Source organism: Pistacia vera, unplaced genomic scaffold, assembly GCF_008641045.1.
Source record: "Pistacia vera cultivar Batoury unplaced genomic scaffold, PisVer_v2 Contig242, whole genome shotgun sequence".
Lineage (NCBI taxonomy): Eukaryota > Viridiplantae > Streptophyta > Magnoliopsida > Sapindales > Anacardiaceae > Pistacia > Pistacia vera.
In genome coordinates this window covers 10,749-38,723 of record NW_022196049.1, presented here as the reverse complement: position 1 = coordinate 38,723, position 27,975 = coordinate 10,749, and the positions used below count along the sequence as shown (strand labels likewise).

The following is a 27,975-nucleotide window of genomic DNA, read 5'->3' as shown; positions in this document are numbered from 1 at the left end:
AACGGTTGGAATTAACCCTTCAGTCAACCATATAAAACCAGATCTATTTTTTGGCATTTAGTATGTAGTATTATTTGTGCAAAACTCTCTCTTCTTCGTTAAACACTATTTTGAGTCTATCAGGGTTTCAATTTGGGTTGTGTGAATCTTGTAACTTGTTGATTGAGTGACTGGGTCAGGTCATTCTGGGTGTATTTGTATACGCTGTTAGTAGGGATTGAAAGGGTATAATCTCTCGAGTGAGTTATGGGTTGAAGAAGGGATATTGAGGGTTTTGTGTTGTAATGATTGCTTTATACTATAGAAATATATCAAGTAGAATATATTTATATTAGCAAAAGTAAATGGGCCCAAAATTTTCTTTTATTACCTATAAAAATTATTTATACAAAACAGAGTATCATTTGCAAAATGGTATTAAAACAGTGGACAGTGTAGCTATTGCTCTTCGCTTGCCGACGCCCATCCAACCGCGTTCTCACCTAGATCCTGCAACCACAAAGAAAAACAACGGGGTGAGTACAAATTAATGGTCAGTAAGTAAATCCTCTACTCGACTGTCCCCGTAACTCTCTCTAATTCTTTCCTTACAATTCTCATCTTTCACACAGCTCTCTTTACTTAACTTCTGCTATATGTCACGGCCTCATCTTACCGAAGGCATGGCCAGGTGGAGTTTACACAGCACCATCCCACTGTTCGTGACTTTTGGGTGGAGATCACAAAGAACCAACCTGCTTTTCATAACTGTCGGGTGGAGATCACAAAGTACCAACCCGTTTTTCGTATTTTTCTCATTCTCTCTACTCTTAGTAGTTCATACACAAAGTTCTCTACTCTTTCCCAACCTACTTCTCAATGCATAATTAATACATATGGATGGTTCTTCTCCACTAATGAACTCATGAAATGCCAACATGCAATGTTGCAAGAATTAAGGTTTACTACCCATGATTCTCTTAGGCATTTCATCAAACAACTAATGTGCATACATAAACTCTCCTTTCTCTATGGTTCTATTCCTCTCTTGAACCATCCAAAATGGGAGGAATCTCCCTCACATAGCTATAATTCTTGCCACAACATAACACTTCCAAAAGATTCTCAACCTCTTTCAATTTCAGCTCAACTACAATCCCATCACACATCACACTGCTCATAATTGAAGTGTATTCAACAACCACAAAGCAATTATTCATCTCCATCTCAATTCTCAACAACATATCATCTAACCTGCATACACAATTTCTACTAAATCTCTACAATTTCCACTAAATCTCTACTCAAATATCAATTTGGATTGGGCTTTACTTACCTTGCAATGGAGAGATCACACTTGCACTTTCCCTTCCTTTAAAAATGCTTGTCTCTTCTCTACCCTTTAAACAATAACACCATAAGAGTTTAATATACAAATAGCTACAAAACTTCACATCTAAAGCAAGAATCCTTACCTTAGGATGCCTTAGATTAATTCTCTACCAAGATCCAACTAAAAACCCTCAAAAATCCTTGAAAGCTTGAAGGAAAAGTTTAGAGGAAGCAGAGAATGGAAGAGGCAGTGGAAGAAGAATGAATGAAGGGTTTACCAAACTTAACCCCTTTTTAGCTCAAATTATCTTCATTCATTCCCATATTGCCCTTGCTCTTTCTTGCAAATTCCATCTTTGTCCTTTAAATCCTTACCATTACACCCCACTCTACCATATTCTCCATAAAATTCTCTTACATTTTACTCCCCACTTTTCCTGCTAACTAAGGGTAGAAAGGTCATTTTGCCCCTATGGAAAGAGTTCTCTAGAAACTCACTACACATTTTATTCGGCTCTTCGCCGCGGCGAAGACTTTTTCTTCGCCCCGGCAAAAAATTACAGAACTTACCTCTTGAGTTGCAGAACCTCGTCGCCACGGCGAAGATTACTCTTCGCCCCAGTGAAGTCTGTAAAACCAAGATTTCGCCAAGTCTTTACAATTTCAGGGCAACCACTCAACCAAACCAATACATCCATTCAACCAAGGGCCAACCAAACAATATTAACAATCTCAAATAAGAGAAAAACAATAAACATTAGCTACGTACCTTAAGTGCGGCGTTACATGTGTCGTTGTGTGTAATCTGTAATCTTGATAATGATTTAGTGTAGCGAGCTCGTGTGTTTCCCAAGCTCAACGTGGACGTAGCTTGCTCGAAATAGAGCAAGTGAACCACGGTAAAATTGTGGTTGTTCTTGTGCGTGTGAGTTGTGAGTTGTGAGTTGTGATTCTTGATTGTGATCTTTGTTTGGTTGATTCTTGTGTCTGTGTGATTATGACAGTGGTATCAGAGCCATTTCTTGGAAATTAGGGTTTTGTGAAATTAGGGTTTCGGGAAATTGGGGCTTTTCGAATTAGTGATTCCTTTGAGTCTCCAATAGGATCTAGGGAGTTAAATCTTGGTCAAGTTTAAGGGTATCTAGGCTGGAAACCAGTAACCACCTTAAAAACTGTTTGGCAATACTTGGTGACCTCTGGTGTAACAACGCCACTTACACCTTAGACTATTTTTTCCCTGCTGTTATAGTAAAATGAGCACTACCCGTATGGAGATCTCCCAATACAATGGGAAGATCAATTTCAGGAGCTGGAAGAAAAAGATGAAAGCATTGCTTTCTCACAACAAGGTTGCCATCGCACTAGAAGAGGACTCCGAAAAGTGGCCAAAGGAGAAGCTAAAAAAGAAAGAGGAGATCAATGAGGAGGCATACAATCTGATAATCATGAATCTGTCCAATAGTGTTCTCAGGAAGGTAGACGAAATTGAATCACCGATTGAACTCTAGGGTAAACTCAATACCTTGTATGTTTTGCAATCTGCCCCCAACCTAGCTTTTTTAAAAGGGGCTTTATTCTTTTATAAAATGGATAGTGCTAAGAGTATAGATGAAAATCTAGATGAGTTTCTGAAAATGACCTTGATCCTAAAAGGGATAGACTAAGCATTAGGAGAAACCAGTCTAGCCATGATTCTATTGAATTCCCTGACTGATGACTACCAAGTAGTCAAGAATGCCCTATAGTACTTGGGTATTGTACCAAATATTTACCTAATAACACCAGGACTTAGGGCCAGAGAATTAGAATTAAAAACCCAGAAACGAAATGGCACAAATCTGTTTTTAAGAGTAGACCAGAACCTAGTCAAACTGGTAAAGGAAATCAGAATAATCAGGGGGCTAGAAATAAGGAAAAATGGAAGGGCAGCAACAAGCATAGAGGAGAGTCTAGAAAATGCTTCTTTTTGTAATAAAACTGGGCACATTAAAAAGAATTGCTTCAAGTGGATTAAAAAACAAAAACAAGGGAATATAGAGAATAACCTAGCCACCACCAATAACCTGGTAGAGGAACCTGAAGTCCTCACTGTGTCAATGAGTGACACTGGTGAAGAGTGGGTACTAGACTTAGGTTGTTCGTTTCACATGAGTCCTAGGAGAGACTGGTTCCAGGAATTTGAAAATGTTGACAATGAAACTGTTTACATGGGAAACAATAATGCATGTAGGGTAAGAGGGATAGGCACAGTGACTCTAAGGGTTAACACTAGAAAAATGGTGAAACTGACTAGGGTGAGGTACATACCTGAGCTTAAAAGAAATTTAATATCCCTTGGCACCTTAAATGAATCAGGATGCTGTTATAGAGCAGAAAATGGGTGTTTGAACATATATATGGATAACAACCTGATACAGAAAGGAGAGAAAAGAAATGGTCTTTACATACTCTGTGGGAACCATTCCCAAAACTGCTTTAATTCTTTGATTATTTCTACTAACTTGTCCAATACAGAAAAGTGGCACCTTAGATTAGGCCACATGAGTCAAAGAGGCATGGACATTCTGAAGCATAAAGGGCAGTTTGGTAAGGACAAGACTACACCCCTTGAATTCTGTGAGAATTGTGTTTTAGGGAAACAGCATAGAAATGGTTTCACTAAGGGGACACACCTAGCCACTAGTCGACTAGAATACATACACTCTGACCTTTGGGGACCTGGAAAAGTGAAATCTTATGGAGGGAATAATTACTTTATGTCTCTGGTGGATGACTACAGCCGCAAGGTGTGGGTGTACCTACTAAAATCCAAAGATCAGGCTCTAGCTAGGTTTAGGGACTGGAAAACGCTAGCAAAGAACCAAATGGGCAAAAGGGTGAAGGTTCTTAGAATTGACAATGGGCTGGAATTCTGTAACCAAGAATTTAACAAGTTTTGTTGTGATCAAGGGGTTTTAAGACATAGGACAGTAACCTACACCCCACAACAGAATAGAGTGGTAGAACGAATGAATAGAACCCTCATTGATAAAGTTAGGTGCTTATTAGTAACCTCCAAACTCCCTACCTCTTTTTGGGGAGAAGCTCTTACCACAGCAGCATACCTAGTAAATAGGAGCCCATCTATTACAATAAACCTAAAGAGCCCTGAGGAAATGTGGACTGGTAGAATCCCAGCTCTAAGCCACCTAAGAGTCTTTGGGTGTGCAACTTATCCACACACTACAGGAGGAAAATTGGAACCAAGGTCAACTAAGTGCATATTTTTAGGGTATCAAGAAGGGACCAAGGGTTATAGACTTTGGGATAGAGAATCTCCAGGGGTTAGAATCATTGTGAGCAGAGATGTGATATTCAATGAAGGAGTCTTTCCTTGTAAGGAAACTAGAACTAGATCTGATCCCACTTTAAGTTCAGAGGATTCCTTCACCCATCCTGAAGTTACACCAATTGAGGTGGAGCTTCCTGCTCAAACTCAAACCAGTCAAGAAACTGAAGCTGTTACTGAATCTGGAGGAGAAACTGGACAAACTGATCCAGAACATGAGGATGAGACAGAAACAGCAGATGACACTAAGATTCAGCCTGAAAACTTGCAAGACTACCAACTTGCAAGAGACAGAACCAGAAGACAGGTAAAGGCACCCACAAGATATTCATATGCTGATCTAATATATACTACCCTCCTTGCAGGTACCGAAGTACAAAGAATAGAACCTAAAACCTATGAGGAAGCCATGCAGTCAAAGGAAATGGATAAATGGAAGGCTGCTATGGAAGCTAAAATGAAGTCCTTGGAGGTGAACAGAACTTGGAAGCTTGTACCAAAGCCTAAGGATCAGAAACTTGTACAGTGCAAGTGGATGTTCAAATTAAAGGAAGACTCTGATTTTGCAGGTGACAGGGACACTCGGAAGTCAACTATAGCATACTACTTTACCTTGGGGAGTAATTGCATCAGCTGGAAGTCACAATTACAGCCTATAGTTGCACTGTCATCAACTGAAGCTGAATACGTGGCTGTAGCTGATGTATTTAAGGAAGCAGTTTGGCTCAAAGGAATCTTGAGTGAAGCAAACCTATCTGAACAGAAGCCAACCATCTTTTCAGATAGTCAAAGTGCAATACACAAATCCGGTCTACCATGAACAAACCAAACACATAGATGTTCGCTACCACTTTGTGAGAGATTTGATCACCAGGGAGGAAATAGTTCTCAATAAGGTTCTTACTGAACACAATCCAACAGACATGGGGACGAAGATTGTTAAACTTGCTAAGTTCAAGCATTGCTTGAACTTACTGTCCATTAAGTGAGCAAGGGTAACAAGAGAGCCATGAAGGATTCACTGAAGGCTAGCTGCACTGGTAAAGGGGGTTGTTTCGACCCATCAAGGTGGAGATTGTTGGGATGATGGCTTGAAACACTGTTGTATTACTTAAATGAAGCGACGTCGTTTTGAGCTGAACTGAAGAAACAATCTTGAGCGTTGATGAAGAGAAGATCCAACGGTTGGAATTAACCCTTCAGTCAACCATAAAAAGGTAGATCTATTTTTTGGCATTTAGTATGCAGCATTATTTGTGCAAAACTCTCTCTTCTTCGTTAAACACCATTTTGAGTCTATTGGGGTTTCAATTTGGGTTGTGTGAATCTTGTAACTTGTTGATTGAGTGACTGGATCAGGTCATTCTAGGTGTATTTGTATACGCTGTTAGTAAGGATTGAAAGGGCATAATCTCTCGAGTGAGTTACGGGTTGAAGAAGGGATATTGAGGGTTTTGTGTTGCTGTGTGTAATCTGTAATCTTGACAGTGATTTAGTGCAGCGAGCTCGTGTGTTTCCCAAGCTCAACGTGAACATAGCTTGCTCGAAATAGAGCAAGTGAACCACGATAAAATTCTGGTTGTTCTTGTGCGTGTGAGTTGTGATTCTTGATTGTGATCTTTGTTTGGTTGATTCTTGTGTGTGTGTGGTTATAACACATATAAACATAAAAAAAACAATTAACTACACCTTTGATCCTTGTTGAGTTTCTTGCTAGTAATAATGTACCAAATTATACAAATATTACATATATATACTATATACATCCAATTAAAGTGTACAACTCTTCACATTCTCATAAAGATCTATAACCGTTTATATTAAAGAGCAACACATAACATATACAATGTAACAAAATAAAAACTTATGAAACCATTCATATTCACAAACCCCCTAAATTCACATAAATGCATTGTGAATGACATACAACGTATAAGACCCCTTACAGTCACAAAAATTTATAAACAAATAGCAAGCAATAATGTTTTGTGTATAAGGTTATGTAAATGTAAATGACAATATTTATTGTCAATGTGAAACAAAGAACAATCAACAAGGTTGTTAAAATTTGTCATTAATAACAAACAATATCAAACACCAATTACATGAAGCCACATATACCATAAAATACAACTCATCAATTTATGCCACATCATCACTAATCAAATCCAGCCATGTGTCGGGCAATCGACAGATATGTGTCAAAATGAAGGCATTCTAGCCCCTCAAAATGACAGTCATATAGCCTATGCCGCAGGATTATATATATATTGATTGATATATAGAGTATGATGTAATTTTGAGATTATATTATCCCCTTTTAGTGTCTTCATGAGGGTAAAACTAACCCAATTCTTCAAAAAAAGGGCAAGAATCAAAGAGACAAAAGAAACAAAATATGTTATTACTTAAATTTTTGAGTTAAAAGGACATTGACCCCTAAGGTTTATTGTTTTAGCCATTATTCTAAAATCTGGACCAAACTGGTTGGTCAAACCGATGTCGGCGCCCTATCCGATCCAGTTTACCATTTTTAACTATTTACAAAATCCCTAACCTGATCGCCATAGAACGAGGGGCTATCAAATCCCAAGGTCAGAGGGTTTTTGTAGAGTAGAGGTCGGTGATTCAAGGGGTGGTGTCGGATTGAATTTTAGACGCTGGAATCAGCCAAAATTAAACAAGTAACAAATATTTCTAAAACTATTCCGTAATCAGTATAACTATATGTAAAACAAAAAAAGTTAAGAAAAATGTTGAATATTAGGCTTAGAAGTTACATGTGAATATGCAAATGTTGGCTAACCTGCTTATAAATTCAGAACAGCAAACAGTAGCTCTTGCAATTGAAGAACAATGGAGAATGTAATGTCCCTGCAACTCCATAACCGTAATATCCCTTTTAAATACAACTTTTTCTCCAAAACCCTAACCACAAAACCCATAACTTATTCTCTCCATAGTTCAACCAAACACACAACTCTTCTTGTTGAGACCCACCATCAACACCAAGCCCTCAAAAGCCTTGATTCAGAGGCTCAATAATAAACGTTCTTGCCCCTTGAAAATCCTTTAACATGTCGGAGATTGGACCAATCCTCACTTCTGGGTTGTCATCCGCTTCCTTCAAACTTCGTTTAGGTCCACTTTAATTCCCCAGGTACTTTCTCTTCAATTCAATTTAAAACTTGTCTTTAACTTTAGGGAAAAAAAAATTGAATTTGAAACTTGAAGATTTGTCGATAGGTGTTTGATCTGTGGAAGAATGTGGAGAAGTCACGCTTTAATGAATCAAACTATGAAAAGATTATTGGGTTGTTATGTGAAGAGGGTTTGATGCAAGAAGCTGTATGTGCTCTTGAAGAAATGAAGCATAATGGTCCTAAACCTTCTTTAAAGATTTACGATTCAGTAATTCATGGTTATTCCAGAAGCAGCAAGTTCGAAGATGCTTTGTTTTTCCTTACAAGATGAAGGGAATTGGTTTGAAACGTAAAACAAATACCTATGACGGTCTTATTCAATCTTATGGAAAATATAAAATGTATAGTAAGATTGATATGTGTTTGAAGCAGATGAAATTAGATGGGTGTTCACCTGATCAGGTTACTTATAATTTGCTTATTCGAGAGTTTGCGCGAGGTGATCTACTCAAAAAAATGGAAGGGGCATATAAAAGTCTGCGTTCAAAAAGACTGCATCTAGATTCATCTACTTTGGTTGAAGTGCTTGAAGCTTATATTAACTTTGGGACCTTGAGAGATATGGAGAAGGTTTATAAAAGTTTATTGAAATCAAATGCTTTTCTAAAGGAGGATTTGATTAGGAAACTGGCTGAGGTTTATATTAAAAACCATATGTTTTCGAGATTAGATGATTTGGGGTATGATCTTGCTTAAAGAACAGGTAGGACTGACCTTGTCTGGTGTTTGGGCATCCTTTCTCATGCTTGTCTTTTGAGTCAAAGGGGCATGAAGCTTGTTGTCCTGGAGATGGAAGATGTTAAGGTTCCATGGAATCTATCCATTGCAAATATTATCTTGTTTACTCATTTAAAAATGAAAGATTTCATGCACTTGAAACTCTTATTCTCTTAACTACCAAAACTTGGTGTGAAACCAGATATAGTTACCTTTGGGATTCTATTTGATGCAAGAAGGTTTGGCTTTGATAAGACTAGGATTTTAGTAATGTGGAGAAGGATAGGCCTCCTTGATGGATCTGTTAAAATAGACACAGATCCTTTGGTTCTTATTGCATATGGAAAAGGGAACTTCCTTAAAAGTTTTGAAGAGGTGTATGCGTCCCTTAATCCTAATGCTAGAGAAAAGGAGTGGACATATCGGAGTCTACTTGATTTACTGGTGAAACAAAATGCACAACAGCTTCAATACTAGGGCTTTGAATGAAGCCCAGAGACTATGGCTTACAAGAATACCTTGATTAGAACTGTCATGAACTTATGATGTACCAAACCTTAAGTGGTTACTTTCTGGAAGCAAAGCTTGACAGGTTCTATTATGATAGACCAGAATCACTAGACGCATATTCATTTAATGGGACAATTTATTCATTTTTTTGGTTTTTTGTTGTAAAATACAAAATACTTATTCTAAATGCATTAATTATGACTATAATTAGCTGTCATTAAGTTTATGTACAAGAATAATACAAATACCTCTATATAGTTTAACATAGATCAGAATCATTAATAGGTTTTAAAAATAAATAAAATAAAATAAAAAAATTGATAAAACTAAATGCATTCTATACTAGAATGAGTATTTCGGAATGTTAAAAAAAAAAAATATACAACACGGTCTCGTCAACGGCCAAGAATAAAAGAATGTCATACAAAGCATTACGTAATTGATATTAAAAATAATTAACTTTGAATTAAGGGCTAAGCATTTGTGTAAAAGATTTGAGTTATAATAACCCAACCCTTAACAAAAAAATTGTACGCGACAATAAATGCATATATTTTTGTGTTATACCTCAAGACTTCATGTACAAGATGAGGATTTTAACAGATGAAGGCAAATCCTTTCAGGATAACTGAGCTCAAATTTATGAGGACCAAATTCTGATTAAAGAATAACATTTTTCTAGCTATCATGATGACCTAAAGAAGGTTTTGAGTTCTTCTAACAATCTGATATCTTCATTTTCTGATTTCATAGACAATTGAGATGACATTAAGTGAATGAGATACTCACGTACTTCTCTCAAATCGTCCACTGTGGTCAACTTCTTCTCTGCTTGCTCATCCCAGTGGTCACCTTGAGTACTGTTGCTATACATGTATTTTCTGCACGCCTGCAATATCAAATGGAAACTGAAACTCAGAATCTTTCCTTTTATATGCTGATAAAAGAAACCATAGAACAAGGATATAGGAAACTACTGTCCATTATTAACTATGCATAATGATTTTATTCGATTGTCAAAATGGAGGGAGCAAAAGCACATGATAAAGAACGAAAAACTGTTACCTGCAGCACATGATTGGGACTAGCAATTTTTAGTAATTCTCGAAATAAAAGCACCATTTCGCTGCTGACATTACTAGCCCCTAGGTTTCCAATTATGCCAGATTTGCAGGAATCATCAAACACAGTTCTTAACCACACAGGAATATTGTCAAGTTTTAGCAATGCTACAGCTACATGCACTGCAGGCTTGTGATGACTAAAGAAAGATTTCGATGCTAAACATGCCAAAGACAATGCCATCTCTTCTACAATCAGCCTGTACCAATAATTCTTGGCAATAATTCTCTTCTCCTGCAAATCCAGGTTTTTCCACCCTAACACCATTGATAGGCAGAGTCCACAGTTCATAGCCACTCTGATGTCACTATAAAAAACAAGGCCTTCTAACACAGCCATTATGGACATTAGGAAACCTGTGGAGTAATTCAGCTCCTTATGTTCTCTACTTTTCTGGTCTGATAATCTGGTGAACAATTCCAAAAGACAATATGAAGAGACAAGCTTGACTGAAGGGGACCCAAAATGCATCAGCCTGCACAAATCATGGCAGTGGATGCTGACTGCGGTGAGTGATTGCTTTGACTTCAATGGATCAACAAAAACTTTCCATTCCACGGGGCCTGATAAAGCAGCATGTAAACTAAGGCAACAGAGAAGTTAGATTTTATCGCTTGGAATCATACAGGTGCATCAATGAAGGGTGCTTACCTTTTTAAATAGAAATAGTATAGTAGAAGCACAAATATCAGACTTTCTCCTGTGTTTGCTCCCTCATCATAATCAATCAACGTTGGTCCCTTTGAACAAGCAGTGTCAATGGTGCTATTGATGGTAGAAACCAAGGAAGTATTTAGAAAAATTGTTTTTGAAGCTTCTACAAGAGCATTGTTTGTGTAATGGTGCAAAATTAAGGAAAGAATGCCTATAACTATTAGACTTTCATGAGTCCAGCCATGCACAGCCACTGTGGAGACCAAGCAGTCAATTAACTACAAAGTGAGAGAAGTCGAATCAATTCCCTTCAATCATGATCATACTAAAATAAGACAGAGTTAAAACAGTTACCTTTATAGTTACTGTACCCAGGCTTCATTGTCAGAGAATACTTCAGGCTGCACTGAGCGTAAAATGTTAAATGTTACAAGTGAAATCGCCATAAATGTATGCGACGAATAATGGTTTGATTTGTAATAAAGTGCACGGATTGCATTGCCTATGCCATGCAAACATAATTGATCTGAAGTAGCTGGAAAGATGTCAATAGCTTTTTCCATGAAATTTACTATTGCTACCATGTCGTGGCCTTCTTGCTCTACAAGCTCTATCAATAAGCTAACCAGAATGGCAGCTGCATGGTTGTCTCCTGCTGCTACCAACTCTGCAATCACCTTTTCATTAATAGTCTGACTACCATGGACAACAACATCCATTCCATAGCTTCTGCAGAACTTCAGGATTTGGTAAGACAATGGCTTGCTAATATTCTCTTGTTGGAACAACCACCTCAGTGATGATGAGTGGATCACTGTAGAAGGCAAATCCCATTCATTTTCAGTCACTAGATAGAACAGGATCCTCTCAGCTTCTAGACTGTAGGAGATCTGGTAGCTTTTGTCGGCAAAATTCCTGAAGACCATAAAGATTCACCAGCCACATCATGGTTGATAAATCAGCAGCCCCACACTGAAAATTGCTCCTATTGACAAGAATTTATTGCTCTAAAGAAGCTAAAACTGAGGTCTCAACTGCAAGCCTGAATAAGGAGGCCAATGAAATGAGAAATGATAGGATAAATCTAAACCATAAAAAAGCAATAGGAATGGAATTAGCTCAGGAGCTCAATTACCTGTCATTGTATAAAGAACTGATATGTAAAATAAGTAAAACTGCTTACTGACAAGAAGACAATTCTAAATTGTCAGCACTCTTCTGACCAAGCAGAAACAACATATCGGCAGGATCAGATGGGATGTAACAAGCAGCATCTCTAATGTATTGCTCAGTACCACTTCCCAAAAGTACAACAAGGGAACTGAGCATCAGATATACTCTCCACTTTAACTTTTCCGAAGGAAATAGTCCCAGACATCCAAATGACAAACTGAATCAAGAATATGATACCAGCGTCTTTGCAAATTCCGTGGCTTGCATATCAGAATCCAGAATTATTATAAAGTGAAAAGTTTCCAGCAACCCTAGCACAATTTCCTTATTTATTTCATGGATAGCCTTTACAAACCAAGGTAATAAATGAGACGTACACAGATTGATTATCGAATTTCTTAGATCTATGCTGTTGGATTTGGAGTTTGAGAACTCCTCATAACTGTATGCATACACCTCTTTCAGTCGGTACAAGGAAACCAAAAGTTGACTAGGATCCTTCCCAGCCATATTTAGACAAGCTTGAACAGCATGTTTTGGAGCTTCTTGAATTGACGTTGCTGGGTTTGAAATTCCATGAGAAGATGGTGATTTCAAAATAGCTACAAAGATTGAGCATGCCATAATGAAAGTCTCTGTAAGCATGCTCATCTCACCATCAGTATTCCTTCTAAGCATCACTGTCAAACAAAGAATTAGTTCCTCAACTTCTGACATCATCTCTGGAACTTCACCCAATTTTTCAACATTGATGATTTCTTCCACCGCAGCACAATCGAATATATAAAGAACTTTGAGGTTTGGAATAAAAACAATCCATGTCAAATCCCTCAATGAGTTGCAATGAAATATTTGTATTTCATGAAGACTGTAGAAACTAGATGGTTTCCGTATTTTTTGTACATGCCCTACATTCACACTCTCTTACTAGTGCCGTCTTAAGAATATTTGTGACCTTAGACAAGAGTTACTTTGGGAACCTTCTAATAATATAAGCATATATTTAAAAAAAAAAATTATTTCAAATTTATTTTCTTGCCTTTTGAGATGCAAAATCACTTAGGAGGGGTGGATGGCGATCAACAGGCTAACTAGGTCAAGTTGGTAGGGGGTTTTGGAGAGCATATATTGGAGAAGCAATGGGTGGTGAAATAGGTAATTTCCAATGCTTGGATTGGCCAGAAAATGCTTGAGAAGCCGCAGCCCAAAAGGTATCAGTGGCTAGCAATTGACGGAGTAAACAAATGAGGTATGATAGGATTTTAGTGAGAGGGTTGAAGGGAGAAAGATGGTGGTGTCAGGGAAGGCCAACAACGTCATGTACATGCTGAAAATGCCGGAAATGCCTGTCGTGTGTGGTGGGGTTGGGTTATGAGATTCGTATAAAATCGCCCAAATCGAGGGCTATCAAGGTTGGAAAAACACTTAAGAAATGATAAAGTGATGATCCTGGTCAATTTAGAATCAGCTCCAAACGGATGGCCACGGAAGAGGGGTGGAGATGATTTATGTGAATGTCGAATTTTGGGATGGAATTGGGGTTGAGTAATTTAAGACATGTAAATGACTATTTTAGCCTTTTATTGTTAAAAGAAATTCAATGTGTTAATTTAGGAGTGTAAATTGGAATATATGAAACTAGAGGTACAAACTTACTATTTCGTCAAACTTTGAGTGGGAATATATGTAAAAAGTTTATAATAAATTTGGGTCTTTTTGGTTTTTTTTTTTTTTTCCCTGACGTGCATAAAAAATCATATACCATTTTTATTTTTGTAATATATTAAAAAAATTATGAAAAATTTGGCCCCTATTTTTGGGGGCCCTAGGCAGGTGACTCACCTGCCTACCCGTTGAGCCGGGCCTGTCTCTGACCACTGACATTCCATAACCTTTAGTTTATGAAGATGTTGAGAGTTGCTAGAGCTAGGGTGAAATCGAGTTGACTCAAGTTGAGTATCTGGTTACTTGAACTTGACTCGATTGCTACATTACCAAATTTGAGTTCGAATTCCAACCTAACCACTAAAGAATGGAATTAGAACTCGAACTCGATGCCTGAAATTCGAATTCGAATTTGAATCCGAATTTAAGCTTTAATTGAGTTTAACCAATTTGTGAATGCTTATTATCACTTTCGTCAAAGAGATCCAACAGGTCCAAAACAAGTCTAATATATTGGACTTCTTATAAAGATTTGTTTTCTTAACCTATCCCTGAAGATCGACGGACCGAAACCGTTTTGAACACTTTTGATGGGTTATAGTGTGGTAGGATAAAGTGTCCAATAAGACTTATCAAGACTATGACATTTTTTTTAATTAGGCCCGTATGGGAGGAGTCTAATTGGATTCCTTGGTAAGGTAAGCAACGAAAATTGTTTTAAAAGCCCAAGTCCAAATTGTTTTCAAATTAATTTTCTAAAATTATAAAAAAAATCCATAAAATAGCATTGTGTGAAAATACACATTCGTCCATGCATTTGGTATAAAGTGGCATATTTCCTGGGTTTTGTTTATTCAAAAAACCCAAATTTACAAAAACACCATTATTTTGATATTGTATTGCCCTCTGAGTTGACTTTTTCATTTAAAAAAAAAAAAAAATTCATTGATTTTATATTTTCTAAAATCTTAAAAAAATTAGGAAATGCAACTTTATTAATTTATTGATTTATTTTAAGATTAATCCCCTCTTTTATTAAATTTTATTCTATAAAAATGTTTTTATCTCATCGAAACTTTTATTTTATCCTTTTACATATCTTATTTTATGTTACTATTAATGAGAGATAATTAGGAAAAATGGCGATAATAAATAAAGTTGATTTATCTAATTATTTGAAAATAATAAAAGAAACTTATGAATCTAAACTATGCCGGGAAAATATTTATTAAAATAAAAGGATTTTCAATGAGATAAATTCTGATTAAAGTAAAGCTGATTAGATTAAATAAAAGAGTAAATTCATTTGGATTATAATTCATTTGGATTATAATTCATTTAAGGAAATAGTAAACAAAAGAGATTAATGATTTGATAGTTAAATGTATTTTTATCAAGAAAATAGTATGATAAAAGATAATGTTGTGTGTGATTTTTTCATCAAGCCCGGAGAAGTCAAAGGTCAGCAAGGTTATAGCCCAATCCAAAATCAGTTCAACTTAATCGATTGTTCAGCCCAGCATAAGCTCGTCGAGATGTAGCTTGACCCCAACATAAGCTAGTGGACTAATCTCAATAGTTGTTCAACCAGCTCACAGATACCCTCAGATCTTGGATATCCCGGAAGGGTTCAGATCGACAGCAATCTTGGTGCAATCTCAGTGCTCAATCACAAGAATATCAGAGTTGTATTTCAATCCTAATTGTAATCCCTTTATTTTCGCTCTTTCCTTTGTACAAAATCTGTATATAAACCTCCTCCAACAATGAGAAAGGGGTTAGCAAATTGTTCTAGGAATACTATCGTAAGCTCTCACAACAAATACAAAAAACAGTGGACATAGGCTTAAGAATACAATTTGTCAAACCACTTTAAAAGCTCTCTTGTGTCATTTTCATTACTAGTTTTTACATACATTGTTGGTTTTCATTAAATCACGCACATATCAGTTCCGATTCCATCAAGGTCAATCGGATCACTCTAGTTGGTGCAAAATCTTGTATCAACATTTTGGTGCTAGAATAAGGGCCTTTGCCAAATCTCAAAATCTTCGGCAATCAATTTCAGGGATCCGTTCACCTGAAAATCTCAATGGCCCGTACCAGATCAAAGACCAACACAGGAAACACGACAACATGGAAACCATCAATCAGGAGGCTCATCAGACCATGCCTTCAAGTTAACCACTAGTGTGGCCGGTGCAGGTGGCCACGAACCAGCAAGGGGTAAGGACGTCAAATCTTGAGAATGGTCAACTGGTGGAGATGATCAGAACAATGGTTGCATAGGTGGTGCAACAGAACGTGGCTAAATTAAGTAACTAGCAAACGAGCCCATAAGACCTTGACTAGCCACGCTTCATCGAAGTGACCTCGATAGGTCAGAATTCAATCGGTGACCAATCTGGTTCGTCGGCACCAAGGAACGACCGACACCCCCAACACCACCGGGCACATCCGCTCATGAATGAGAGTTCCATAGGCAAACTAACCTTAGGAGGCAACCGAGCAGCCCATGGGAGAGGATGAAGGCAATGGTCGCCAAAGGGATACTCGAACATATCCCCAAGGTAAGCGTGTCGGTCTTAACCCACACCAAAGGCGGGCTCAAACCTCCCAAGCTCACAAGATAAGCCATGCATGCCAATCTAGCAATGACCGATTTTCCCTTTTTAATCAACGTTGTGAGCAACGCACTGATTAGCATGATAGCACCTACCAACCCAACCATCATGACTCAACGTCGCGCATCAATGCGCACAACAAATGGGGCTCAGGAGCAATAGATCTGCGAACTCATCTACTCGAAGTAAGGTTGAATAAAGCCAACTAGGGTAATCCCTATAACGAAGACTTAGATTGGGTGCAAAGAATGCTCAACAATCTAAGAGCTCGCCAGAACAATGCGGTGGAAGAAATAGTGAGCTCTCCATTCACGGACGAAGTTCGTCAGGCCCCGCTTCCCTAGGGATTCAGGGTGTCATAAAGCAACTTCGACGAAAAAATGGATCCTAAAGACCACCTTGACTCTTTCAACGACCTGATGGAGCTACATCAGGTTTGTGACTTGGCAAAATGCTGCTGTTTTGCGATCACATTCGTAGGGGATGCCAAGAGGTGATAAAAGAGGCTCAAGGCGAACTTGATTAGTTCTTGGCAACAATTCTCTTCACTATACCTACAGTAATTCCAAGAGAGGAGACAGTTCACAACGCCACTCAGCTATCTGAGCAATATTTGTTAAGAAATAAACGAAACACTAACCTCGTATTTAACAAAGTTCCAGAATAAGCAGGAAAATGTCATAGATGCACCTGAAGAGTCGATCCGAACTTTGCTAATTGTAGGTATAAGATCGCAAACGGAGTTGTTGAAAGAACTCCAAAGTGAAGACCATGTGAGCCTGACAAAATTCTATTAAATGGCTGTTAAACATCAACAAGTGGAAAGCTCACTAACAACCCTAACTAGAAGCTCGCCACAAAGAGCCCCAGACAGGCGACAAGATCACACAACCGATAAACGGAAGGGTCAAGATCATAATGATAAGGACCAGAATAGGTTCCAAAAGAGGTAGAAAATAGAAAATTGTGGGGAAAGGAAACCTTTCTTACGATATGCAGAGTACACCACCCTCACTCAAGACATTGCTCATATATATGAAGTCTCTTGTGAGGCTAAGAGACTGCCCGCTCTAGAAAGGATAAGGAGGCTCTAGGTAGAAAAGATCATCAGAAATATTACTGATATCGTCAAGACATCAGACACAACACCACTGACATCGGGCTCTAAATGATGTCATCCAAGATCTGATATGAAGAGGCCACCTGAAAGAATTTGTCAAGAAGGTGTCAGCTCGCGAAAATACAAATAATTAGAATAATCAGATCCAACAAGCTCCGACCAACAATGAAATTTTGGTAGGCATGATCTATGGGGGTCATGATATTGCAGGGAGCTCAAGGTGCTCTCGCGAGCAATATGCACGAGAGGCCAAGACAGACTCGGTCCCTCGAATAATGAGTTTTGAACAAAAACCACCAAAGTAGCCCAAGCAAGAGAGCGAGGTGATAGAATTCACCGTGGAAGAGTGTGAAGAATCTCCTCGCCAGAATCATGATGTGATCGTAATCGCAGCAAGGATCGGCAATGCTTGAGTACTCAGGGTAATGGTCGACAATGGCAATACAACGAACATCATCTTTTTGGGAGCTTTCCGAGAAATGAGATTCACAAAGTGAGACTTAAAGGCGCATCCATCACCGCTTTATGGATTCACTAGTGATAGGCCTAGTCCCCAAAGGAACAATCGACCTGCCCATGACCTTGAGGGTAGAACCTAAGATCAAGACGTAAGGGTAGAATTCTTAGTGGTGGATTGCCCCACCACTTATAATGTCATTCTTGAGAGACCGATCCTGGATTATCTGAATGTAGTCATCTCGATATGTTGCCAAGCAATGAAGTTCCCAACTCCAGGTGGGGTTGCAATGATCAGGAGCTACAAGAAAGAATCTCGAGAATGCAACAATCGTGTCATTCATGTTGCACTAAAATGGCCGCTCCCGAGAACCATGGTCATCGCTGAGTATAAGCCAAAGCCCGGACCTCTAGAAGACACCATAGATACTTGCATCCACAAAGAAAAGCCCACAACAGAGCCAATAGAAGAGCTACAAGAAGTATTTATCAGCGAGGAAGACCCAATTCATGTGCTAAAAATTGGCAACAGGCTGAGCGATGAATTGGCAAACAGTCTGTGGGGTTCCTAAAGAAAAACCTCGATGTGTTCACTAGGGTACATACGGATATGGTAGGGATCAGTCCCAAGGTAATGTGTCAAAGATTGAACGTCGACCCAAGAGCTCGACCAATTAGACAAAAAAGAAGATCTATGAATGCAAAGCGGTCCAAAGCGCTCAAAGATGAAGTCAACAAGCTCTCGAACATCAACTTCATCAGGGTTGTGAAATACCCAGACTAGCTCGCCGACCCAGTCTTGGTAAAAAAGTCAAATGACAAGTGGCGAACTTGCATCGACTTCACAGATCTGAACAAAACATGTCCCAAAGACAGCTTTTCGCTACCTAGATCGACCAATTAGTAGATGCGATAGCCGGAAATACACTACTAAGCTTCACGGATGCATACTCGAGATATAACTAAATCTCGATGTGTCAGCCCAATAAAGAACACACTCATTTATTACTGACCGGGGTATTTACTGTTACAGGATAATGCCATTTAGCCTGAAGAATGCTGGAGTGACCTATCAGCGTTTGGTGAACAAAATGTTCGGCAAGCAAATTGGTAAGACAATGGAAGTGTAAATTGACAACATGCTCATCAAATCAAAGGTCGTCGAAAGCCATATTGAGCACCTAGGGGAAATGTTCGACATCCTCAGAAAATACAAAATGAGAACCAATCTTCTAAAGTGTGCTTTCAGAGTAAGCTTGGGAAAGTTTCTAGGTTTCCTTGTTAATCACCAAGATGTTGAAGCCAACATAGACAAGATTCAAGCTCTCCTGAACATAAAGAGCCCGACCAGTATAAAGTAGGTTCAGGGCTTGACAGGGCATGTGGCTGCACTTAGTAGGTTTGTTTCCCGAGTTACAAACAGGTGCTTACTTTTCTTTGAAACCCTGAACGGAAACAAGGGTTTCAAATTGACAGAGGAGTGTGAGAAAGCATTCTAAGAATTGAAAAAGCATTTGGGGCAGCCCTCTTTTTTGTCAAAGCCCATCTAGGGCGAGTCTTTGCTTCTGTATTTATCAGTATCTAAGTCCGCAATTAGTACGGCTTTGGTACGCAAAGAGGGGGGAGTGCAATGACTGGTATATTATGTGAGCAAGAGGTTGCTCAACGTTGAGATAAGACACCTTGAGATGGGGAAGCTTGCCTATACACTGGTCATCGTCGCTCGGAAGTTGCAACTCTATTTCTAGGCACACTCTATACACATGTTGACAAACTTTCCAGTAAGAAAGATAATGCAGAAGCCCAAGGCATCAAGTAGATTGATTCAGTGGACCATGAAGATGAGTCAGCATGATATCAAGTACATCCTAAGGACAACAATTAAGGGGCAAGCTTTGTCAGACTTTATTTCAGAATTTTCCTATCAGCTTGAGGGAGAAATAAGCTTGCCAGATGCGAGCACCTCGAAAGCAAGCGAACCAGAGAAACCAGAGCTTGACAGTTTATGGCAGTGGACTTGTACGTAGATGGGTCTTCAAATGAGAAGGGGGTAGGAGTTAGGCTCTTGCTAAAAAGTCCTGAAGGGAGCAGTTCAAATCTTTCATCGTTCTTTATATCACAAGAGAGAAGAATTAAGTGGCTAATGCTCTAGCCTGTCTAGTTTCAGCAATGAGTCAAGAAGCAACAAATTCAATTCCCGTAAAATTTTCCTAAGTCCCAGCATCCTCGTTTCACAGGAATCAGTCTTAGTGACAAGGTAGAGGTACAACTAGATAGATGCAATTATTGCTTATCTAAGAGATGGGAGAGTGCCCAAGGGTAGAAGTGAAGCCAAGAAACTTCAAGCAAAGTCAGCTCGATACACACTCATTAACGACAAACTATATAAGCGTGGGTATAATTCGTCGCTCTTGCGGTGTATTGATCATGAGGATGTAGAATATGTCTTGAGAGAGATCCATGAAGGCATTTGTGGGAACCATGAAGGAGGCGGATATCTGGTATACAAGATGCTTCGCCAGGGTTATTACTGGCTGACAGTATTTTGACGACACATTGGACTTTGTGTGCACATGCGACAAATGTCATAGATTTGCAAAAGCTCTGCTAGCTCCACCTTAAGAGTTGACTACTCTAACAAGTCCTTGGCCATTTGTAATCTAGGGGATCGATTTGATAGGTCTTCTGCCTCAAGGAATAGGGGGTCTTAAGTTCGCTATGGTTGTTGTGGATTATTTCACCAAGTGGGCTAAAGTCAAGCCTTTGGCTACCATCACATCGAACAAGTTGAAAGATTTCGTTTACAAGAGCATCATTTGTAGATTTGGAATTCCCTATACCATAATAACTGATAATTGGAAGCTGTTCGATTGCGAGGACTTCAAATCTTTTTGCAAAAGTCTCAGCATCAAGAAAAGTTTTGCCCTTGTTTATCGACCTTAAGCCAACGGCTAAGTAGAGTTTGTAAATAAAGTGATCAAGCACACCATCAAAAAGAAACTCAATGCCCTTAAAGGAAGATGGGCTGAGGAATGGCCCGAGGCCTTATGGTCTTATAGAATAACATCTAGAAGCTCGACAGGAGAAACCCTATTCTCACTTTCATATGGGTGTGAAGTAATGGCCCTAATTGAAGTGAGAATTAGTTCATTTCGGAGAGAGGTCTTTAATGAAAAGACAAACAAAGATCTTCTCCACCTGAGGCTAGATCTAATCGAATAACATCAAGTCAAGTCTCAACTAAGACTCGCCTCCTATCAGCAGCCAAATTTCAATCATGTTTTGTTTTTCTTATTTAATGTAAGGTTTTTTTACTGCTAAATTTCATTCAATAATAAAGAGGTATTATTCATAAACTCTATTTTATTCGTCATTGTTTATCTATTATTATTTTGTTCATCATTTATTATCTATTAATTCAAAATTGCAACCTAAGTGATCACATCTAGAACTCAGAGTCAAGAGTTTGAAAAATGCAGCTTAGCTTTATAAGCCACGGCAAAATTCAACTCATGAAGGGAGAAATTCCCTGAACATTGAAGGAAAATCGATCATAAACTAGCAACCAAAACTCGAGATGGACAACTAGTCTAAGCTCGGAGTTGTTGCACATAAGATTTCCTTATATATTTGAAAAGTTCCTAGGAGCGAGCTACATAACTTAGAGCAAATTCAAATTTTCTGTGTTAAGTTCAATCAAAACAATTAAGATGACTCTGCAAAATGAAAACATTGCTTGATAGAAATGGGCAAAATAAATTGTTCATTAATTTAGTTTAGCTACAAGCTAAACTAAAAACAAACAAACAAAAGATAGAAAAAAATCTAAGCAGTAGTAGCAGGGGCATCGTCGCCAGCAGGACCAAGGAGATCATCGCCAACGAGGGTAGAAGGATCGTAACAGCGGGAGTCTTAACGGCCTCTTTAGGGGGAAGAGTCAGGACATCCTTGGGTGGCATGACCGGGGGAAGGCCCTAAACCCTTAACAGCAATAGGTGGGAGTGTAGCTGAAGGGGCGGATCTTCGACCTCTTGCTTAACATTAACATCCTCCTCCTCCTCATCTTCGTCGTCGAACTCAAAGCTGTCCAAATAAACTTACTCCATGCCCTCGGCCTCAGTCTTCATCTTGTCGACCTCCTTCCGATAAGCCCTTGGCAGGAACAAAAAGTCGAACGAGGGATGAGCTTTCCACAGCTTTTGCACGAGGAAGACCGAAATGTCCCAAGCATGGCTCGTAATGGTTGAGTTCAGCTCCTTGATATCAAGCTTGAGCCGCTCAACCTCAGCCTCGACCCCTTTACGATCTTCCGCCTCCTTGGTAAGCTCAAACAAAGCCTTCTCATACTTGGCCTCCCAGTCCAAGGTAGCCTTTTGAGCTTAGGTAAGCTCGAAATTAAGCTTGTTGTTGGCACCCCGCTATTGTGCCAAACTCTTCTCAGCCTCGACCGATTTCACCACAACCTTTGCTCGAGTAGTCTCACTCACCTTGATTTTATCAAGGAACTCTCTTTCCCTGACCTCAAAGGCCTCGAACTCTTCTTTTAGCCACTCAAGCTTGGCCTGCTTCAAGTTCTTCTCCTTCTCAGCCACCTCGGCCCCTAGCCAAGGCATCCTCCTTTAGCTTCTCCGCCTCTTGCCACCCTAAGTGAGTACCCACCAATATGGGGTAACTTTTATCAAGGAGAAGCTTGGTCGCCACACAAGCCTGAAAAGAAAGAAAAGTCAGTGGGGAACAAAAAAAAAAAAGGGAAATGAGGTGAATTGTTAATACCTTGGTCATGTAGCTACATGCCCAAGCAAGCTGCTCATGAGGAGATACATCTCTAAGACCCGTGCAAGTCTATGAGGTGACGGCCTCCCTAAACATTGAGGCCCCAACGTTGATGTGCTTAAGGAGCCCATTGATCATTACGTCGAGCACAACCCAAGCTGTCTCGTCCACCTTTTTGCCTCCCTATAGAGGTGAGCTTGATCTGCTTCCCACGGGAATGACGGCCTCACCCATGGGAACTGGCTTCTTCTTGATCAAGTCCTCAATCACAGCTTTCTTCAAGCCACCAGCTTGCCCTAGCCACTTTGCTACTTGGAAATTTTCTGCTTTCTCGAGCCCCCTACAACTCAGTCAATTTCTTCTTGCTAGAGCCTTCCTACTGCTTTGGCACCTTCTTCTTGACCGAGCCATCCTACTGCTCAGACATTTTCTGCTTCCTGGAGCCTCCAACAGACTTAGGGGTTTTCTTCGATAGACCTTTCAAAGGCTTGGGGCCACCTTTCTCCCCAACTTCCATTGAGACAGTTGCGAGTTTCTTGGCACTTGGGCCTTCCCCAAGCTCGTCGCCACTACATTTGAGGATCGAGCCCAAGGTACCCTGCCCGAGCATCCTAACAATACCAGTGGGCTACTTCTTCGTCAGAGCAACTGGCAATTTCTTAGTAGCCCCAAACACTGTTGCTTTCTTCTTCATCGGAGCAACTGGCGATTTTTCAGCCCACATATCTGCAAAAGGAGAAGCAAAAGGTTAGCAACCTAACAGAGTGAGAAAAAAATAAACGAGTAATTAAGCATTTACCTTTTTCAAAAATGGTATTCAAATTGGCTTTGCCAGCACAATAGCCATACTATCAAAGAGATCGCTGAAGCTGCTCTAAGCTCACTTCGGAAAAAAATTTTGCTCGACGTTTATGCAAAGCAAAGGAATTTGGTTAGTTCGACGATCGAGCTTCGAAACACTTTTTTCACTTGTAAGGGTTAGAATCTACTAACTTCTGGAGCAAAAATGTCAGTCTCGTTAATCTCATAGAAAAAATACTAAGAGTCCCAGTGCGGAACTTTCTTTGGGATGTCAACTAAACCATTAAAATGTACTTTTCTCACCTTAGAGAGATAGTATGTTTGGCCTTGACTCTTTTTTAGCCTATACAAATGGACAAGCTCTTCTACAGATAGTTTGCCTAAGTCAACTACTCAATACGCTATATACATGTCTACAATAATTACGTGTGAGTTCACCGACAACTAAAGGGGAACGATACCAAAACATTGGCGACGAAGTAATGAGGGAGAATAGATATCTCACACTTCAAGAAGGTATCAGAGACCACTACACAACTGGCAAGGGGTTTTTTTTGGGAGCCCGAAGCCCTTAGGGAAAGTTGAGGCGCATAAACTTTAATTATGTGTTCAATATCCTTGGCCCCAATCAAAGAACGTGGTTCATTCTGGGGCCTATGGGCTGGAGATTTCTTCAGCGGAGGAGTCTCTGTGAAAGCATGATCAGAAGAGCCCACTGCATCAATGTCCGAGCTCCGTATAAAAACATCCTCTAAAACTTCAAGGATTATGTCCCCAAGAACTGTTAAGTCTACTAGAGAGTTGAACATGCAGTCTATACTGTGGCTACTCGATGAAGACATGGTGAAAGCTCACCCTTAAATACCTAAAACAGAAGCGAACGAGTGTCAAAGATCAAAAATTCGATGACCTATCCACACTTTGCTTTCAGTTCAAGCACCCAGGGTAGCTTGTGTTAGACAACAGACATAAGCGAGCTACTAGGATTTTGACGCCTGCTTCCATAAACCCTCCTTAAACCCAAAACTGACAGAAACACTCAAAAAAACCTTAAAAAGCTTAATGTAGCCATGGCAATGGCCATGTAATCTCTTTCTAGCTAATATACTTGGAAAATATACTATGATAAAAAAACATAAACATAAAATGAACATTAATGGGCCAAAAATTTCTTTACTTTATATATATAATTCTATACATAGACAAAGGTAACATATACAATAGCTTAAAAGCAGTGGACAGTAGTGTCATTTCTCTCTGCTTCTCAACGTCCATCCAACCGCTCCTCACCTATTTACTGCAAAAACAATTAGAAACAACAGGGTGAACACTAATTGCTCAGTAAGTAAATCCGCTATTCTTCCATCTCCATTGCTCAATCTTTGAATTTTTTCCTTACTTTACTTTTTTTCTTCTTCTTCATTCTCTCTCTTTGTTCTTTCTCTTTTCTTTCACTATTTCTAGTTCTCACTGTTCTTTTGTTCTTTGTTTCTAATTATCTTTGTTCTTTCTTTCTTCTATCATGCATAAATATGATGCAAATGCACAAATGCATAGAGATGCATTTTCTTTCTTCTTTTCTATTTCTTATTCTGTTTTTTTTCTCTTTTCTATATTTCTTTCTTTCTTTTTCTTTTCTTTCTTTCTATTCTTTCTATTCTTTCGTTCTTTCTTTTTCTTTTTCTTTTCTTTCTTCTCTTCTTTTCTTTTCTTTTCTTTCTTGCTTGCTTATTCTTTCTTTCTCATTCTTTCTTATTCTTTGCCCATCGGACTCGGTTGATGCATGGATTCGAAACCCTAGCCGTGTGAGTGAGTACGGTCCACATGCACTCTTACGAACTGTATAAATTCTTTTCTTCTTAGACCACTCATTTAAGGTGGAGTGCATATAGGTATCTTCTTCTGGGTACAACCCTCATCCACACGCACTCTTACGGGCCGTACAAATTCTTCTTCTTATTCTTAGGCCGCGCACTAAAGGCGGCATGCATGTGTGAATCTTCTTCTTCTTGTCACTCACGGGTTCCCCATCGCAACAACCTGTTCTTTTCTTATTTTAAAGCATTCTAGCTTTTTCTTTCTTTCTTTTTATCTTTAAATTCTTTAGTCTCCAAATTCTCATACATATGCATATGTTTGCATGTAGATGATTCGTGCTTATTATTCTTTCTAAATGCAAATATTGAATGCAAGAATGCCATGTAGGATAAAAATAAGTCTTTCTCTATCATCTACAAGCTCATATCAAGATCACAAATAAATACACTCATACTTACACTTCTCTTGGACATTTCATCAAACATAATGCATGCATTCTCAAATTCTAATTTAGCTATACTTCTATTTCTTTCTCAAGCCACCAATATTTGGAGTAAAACTCCCTTAAATCAATCTAAACCTAGCCAGGAAAAATACACTTCATAATTCTTCTCAAACTCTTTCTAAATTCAACCTAACTTCTATCAATCACCACAAAACAACTTCCACTTCTCATGGCTAAATTCTACTCATCCACAACCATCAATCTCATCAACAATTCTCAAAAACATAAACACATACATACATATAAAAATTATTTACTCACTTGATTTCTCAAATCATAACTTGAGTTGGATTTACTTACCTTGAACTTGAGTCCTTCCACTAGAATCTCTCTCTCTTTGGTAGACTTCCACTTTCTCCAAAATCCCAAGCATAGAAACTATAAGAATTCAACACTTTAATAATTCATCACACCGTTATTTGCAAGAATTCTTACTTGGGATGCTTAGGATTGAATCTCTACCAAAAATCCAATCAAAAGCCCTCTAAAATGCCTTGAAAATTGATGAAGAAATTGAGAGAATTGAGAATGAAAGTGGCGTGTGGGGTGTAGAGAATGGTAGGGTTTGTGTGCTTGAACTCCTAATATCTCATATTAATATGCATACTTTCCCATTTTGTCCTTACACTTTCTTGGAATTCCATCTTTACCCTTTAATCATTTACAAGAATGCCCTCACCTTCATTGCATTCTCCATGAAATTTCCTTACTTTTCATTCCCCACATTTACAACTAATTAGGGGTAGAATGGTCATTTATCCCTTAATGAAATTTTCTCTAGAATCTTCTCAAAGCTTTCAACCAACTCTTTGCCATGGCGAAGTTTTTTCTTCTCCTCAGTGAAAAATTCCAGAGCATACGTCACCGCGATGAGATTTCTTCTTTGTCACGGCGAAGTCTGCAATTCCCAACTTCGCCAATCCTTCACCTTAAAACAAGCAATACCATGGGCAAACAGGCAACACTAAGAGCATATAAGCATAACTAAGGGTGAACAAGCATAAAATAGGTTACATACCTCAATGTGGGCGTTACAGGCCACTCTCACCATAAAAGGCATAAAAGTAAGTGAAGGAGGAGAATGAAGCCTTATCAAAGTGTAAAATTGGAAGAAACTCACCGAAAAAGCACCGTGAAGTCGAAAGAGCAGCGATAGAATAAAAGCAAAGAAATCTAAAACTTTTTGCAAAGTGTGTAGGATTTTTGACGAACTTGCCCGCTTTTATAATGGCTTGCATGGGAGACGAAAGGGCGGCATTCGACCATAGCCATCGATCTACAGTGGATCTCAACCCTCCATTCGTCGAGCAATCCTAGCCATTGGACTTGGCCACATGTCAATCATCTGTAAAGGTCGATCAATCGTCAGACTGCCACAATCATAACTGTCGCCTCGACTTCGCTCATAGATAGCTATATTCGCCCACGCTCGACGAAAAGTAACTACCAAAGGTTGCAACATTTAATGTGACATGATCGCATGGAAGTTACACATATGTCTTCATTTCAAATTCTGAGTTTGTCAAGAATATCACAACAGAGGAAAGGTCTAGTGTTGATTACGTCGACCGAAGATGATTCTGACTCATGGAGCTCGGTCAAATCTTTCTTCAGCACATAATCTTCGAAGTTTGAGCTTGACCTCAAATCAACCATTTAGTCTTCTAAGCTCAAAATGAGCACTGAACACTAAGGGGCAGATGTTGTGTGTGATGTTTCCATCAAACTCAGAGAAGTTAGAGGCCAGCGAGGTTATAGCCCAATTCAAAATCAATTCGACTCAATCGATTGTCCGACCTAGCATAAGCTCGTCAAGATATAGCTCGACCCCAGCATAAGCTGGTCACAACCAATCTCGACAGTTATTCAACTAGCTCACAGATAACCTCAGATCCCAGATATCTTGAAAGGGATCAGATCGACAGCAATCTTGGCACAATCTCAGCGCTCAATCGCAAGAATATTGGAGTTGCATTTCAATCCTAATTGTAATCCCTTCATTTTTCACTCTTTCTTTTGTACAAAATCTGTATATAAACCTCCTCTAACAATTAGAAAGGGGTTAGCAAATTGTTTTAGAAATACTATCGTAAGCTCTATAGCAAATACAAAAAACAGTAGACGTAGGCTCAAGAATATAACTTACCAAACCACTTTAAAAACTCTCTTGTGTCGTTTTCATTACTGGTTTTTAC

At 38.9% G+C, this 27,975-nt stretch overlaps 2 pseudogenes; one reads left to right on the top strand and one right to left on the bottom strand.

The window, feature by feature from the left end:
• Positions 1 to 7,495: 7,495 nt before the first annotated feature.
• LOC116131777 lies at positions 7,496 to 9,132 on the top strand (annotated as a pseudogene).
• Positions 9,133 to 9,754: 622 nt separating this feature from the next.
• LOC116131776 lies at positions 9,755 to 12,738 on the bottom strand (annotated as a pseudogene).
• Positions 12,739 to 27,975: the final 15,237 nt, after the last annotated feature.